We start from the raw sequence: 3,608 nt of genomic DNA, 5'->3' as shown, positions 1-3,608 counted from the left end.
GCAAATCTATCTCCAAGGCCACTATAGAAAAGTCTCCTCGCTCACACAAATTGGAATTAGCCCATAAGACCCCACAGCATCACAGAATGGTCACAGTAGAAGGAGTTTCTGCAAGAATAATTGAACTAGTTCCACTCTGACATTTCCTCATAGGACTGCAGTTATTTTCCTTTTCGGATAATTGTCAATTCCCATTTGAATTCATTTCCATCATTTAATGCGTTGTGGATCCTTACCATTTGCTGTGCAGAAACGATTTTCCTTACAAAATCTTTGTTCTTTCTGCCTTTCACCTTAAATTGCTATCTTATGGTTCTTGATACTTTTGTTAAAGGGAACAGTTTTTCCCTACCTATTATGTCTAAGATCCTACATGACTTTGAATGTGTTTATCAAATTTCCTCCAAATCTTCTCCTCCTGAAAGATGCAGTCTCAGTATTTTTCATTCTAGCCATTTATCAATTTGAGCTATTTATTTATTTGCATGTGCAGGTACAGTGTCTCAAAGCTGGAAACTTCTGGAAAGAGCCTGTACTGGAATTTGAATGTTGCTGATTTTAGGTGAAAAAAGATCAGAACCTCAATGGAGGAATGCCTGAATTGTGAGGTGAGCTGGGGTGGAGTGGAATAAAAAGGTCTCTCCGATCACTTGGAGTGCTGGAGAAGAACATCACCTAAAATCAATAATTAGCTACTAGTCATTGCAGCACTTAGCTAAATTGTTGCAGTAAATTATTTTACTTGTTGAATAGCAATTTAACTTGATACATGTCGATTTAAATTTTAGGATAACTCCAGTTTTTGGATAGCTGGGTTAAAGGTGCTGTACTATAATTATGTGCAGGATACAGTGTTGAGTTGATTACACGCAGCCAGTCAGTTACTTCAAATTTATCTTGCCATGTCCTGTCCTTTTAACAGTCTGAACATGCATGCCTTCCTTCTGCCTTACAATTTTCATCTTTAAAATGAAATTAATATTGTTTTGGTTTAATGGATTTTCGCCATTCGTATGATAAAAGGTTCAAGAAGCGCGAAGCACAATACTTTGTGTATGGTTAACATTTTAACTTCAGAATTTGCCTTGACGTCCATTTGGGTGAAGGCCGTAGCATGAACTGCTCATAATCTGGCACTGAATGTTTAGTGTCACTCGAGCTTATAAATAGTACGTGTGGGAACAATGTTCTCTTTGCCATCATTGTCCTTCACCTTGTTTAAAAAAAAACAACTCTTACCCGCCAGGATTTGCAATTGGATGTTAACTTTGTCTTGTATCATTCAGGTTACTTTTTCCAGTCTTACCCATTAAATGTATAAGGGTGGCCTAACCTGGTTAGTTAGCTAGATAACTTTTGTTTCATGTGTATGTTGGTTTCACTGTTGGACCAGCATTTACTGCCCATTGCTAATTGTCCTGGAGAAGTTAGTAGTGAGCGGCCTTCTTGGTGTGTAGGGACCCTCCACAATGCTGTTGGGGAGGCAGTTCCAGGTTATTGACCTGGTAACAATGAAAAAAACAGCAATGTAGTTTCAAGTCAGGATAGCATGCAACATGTACAGGAACTTGCACGTAGTGGTGTTCCCCTGTTATGTCATCTAATATAGTCTGAAGGAATGCCCGAGGCTAATGAATTGAGGGAACAGGTGATGGATATATTTAACTAAGATTTAATTGGTTTTGAATGATTTTGTATAAATAAACTGAATAAGTAATCAGTAGGGTGTGTTTTATGAAGTGTGGTTATCAAAAATAAAGTTCTGACCTAAAAGTCTGATCTTGAGTTCTGTTTAAATGCAATCGTCTTTTGGAGAATAACACTGTCCATCCGTTGCCCTTCCTTTCCAGGCGGTACACGTTGCGTATTTGGAAGTTGCTGTTGAAGAAGACTTTTTTTTTAGAATTGGAATCCTTACAGTGTGGAAACAGGCCCTTCGGCCCAATAAGTCTACACCAACCCTCAGAGCATCCCATCCAGACCCATCCCCCTATAACCCACCTAATCTAGACACCCCTGAACACTATGGGCGATTTAGCATGGCCAATCTACCTAGCCTGCCCATTTTTGGACTGTGGGAGGAAACCAGAGCTACCGGAGCAAACCCACGCCAACACGGGGAGAATGTGCAAACTCCACACAGTCGCCCGAGGGTGGAATTGAACCTGGGTTCCTAGTGCTGTGAGGCAGTAGTGCTAACCACAGAGCCACTGTGCCGCTCCACTGAAAACTGTTGAGAGAGAAGAGTGACCACAGGAGTGCAGAGTCAAAGGTGAAGGACCACAGGGTAATTCAGAATGGGAAATTAAGAGAACAAAGGAAAACTAATAATGGTATTAGAGGATAAGAACTTAATAAATAACTGAAAGGAAATGGTATTGGAGGCGAAGGAAGTTGCATTGGATCTACTGATTCATTACTTCCTGTCTCTACCCTCCCCTTTGAATTCTGCTGAGTAAGCATGGTTTAAATAATTAACTATATAAGACTTCAGACTTACAGACATTTTAAAATATTAAACAGATGAATAAAAATTGAATTAAGAAATCAACCTCTTGACCTTCACCCTTGGCTTTTTACAAGGTTCTAATGAAGCACAATGCCTCATTTTCTGTTGAGGCAATTGATAGCTTTGAAGTCTCAAAATTGAATACCATAACTTAGGAAACTGGCTGTTTTGTCTGTTCTCCATTTCTCCTCCATTCTCTCCCCATCCTCCCATGCCCTCTCCCAGCCTTGTCTTGTTTACTTTGAGTAGAGGAGACCCATTTTCTCTTTTCATACCTTAACTTACACCTATTTTGCATTATTTTAATCTTTCACCATCATTAACAACCCCTTTGTCTTTTGCACTGGGCCTCTGTCAAAAGTATTAAAAATTTGTTTTTCCAAAACCTTTTAGTTCTGAAGGACTTGACGCATTAACTCTGTTTCTGTCTCCACAGATGCTGCCAGACCTGTTGAGTTTCTCCAGCATTCTCTTTGTTTGATTCACTGTCATCCTTCTGATTGGAACTTTATAAAATTAATTTCCAAGATGTGTCTGTCACTAGGCCAGCACTGTTGCCCATTTCTAAATGCTTTGAAGAAGGTGATGGTGAGCAGTTGCCTTGAAATACTGTAGTCTGTGAGGTGTGGGTATACCCCCAGTGCCGTTAGGGAGTGAGCTCCAGGATTTTAATATAGTAACAGTGAGGTAATGGTGACATACAGCAAACATTTCATTAACCAGCACCAGTGGGACCAGGAGTGTGCCAGTTGATCAAATATTGTGGATGGTGGAGAGGTATGCATAACCGCAGTAAACCCTCACCAAGCAAAGCTTTGGGATTTCAACATCCCTCAAAAAAAATCTGTGTAAAACCATCAACGCACCTCCTAAAATCAATATAAAAACACAGTAAGAAAGAGAAATGTAATTCAGGCAGTATACATTTTTCTGTCATTCTTTTTTTACAGCATAAATGCTGCGATGTACAAGTATCTGAGGCATATAACTTTTACCGGTTTATCAAGGGTGCTGGTTGATAAGGTGCCAGTTCAAACAAAGCTTGCTGTATTTCCAAGTTGGGGAGTGGCTTGGAGGAAACCCTGTAAGTAGTTCCCAT

Source organism: Rhincodon typus, chromosome 37 (assembly GCF_021869965.1).
Source record: "Rhincodon typus isolate 14 chromosome 37, sRhiTyp1.1, whole genome shotgun sequence".
Lineage (NCBI taxonomy): Eukaryota > Metazoa > Chordata > Chondrichthyes > Orectolobiformes > Rhincodontidae > Rhincodon > Rhincodon typus.
Note: the sequence above shows the minus strand (reverse complement) of the source record.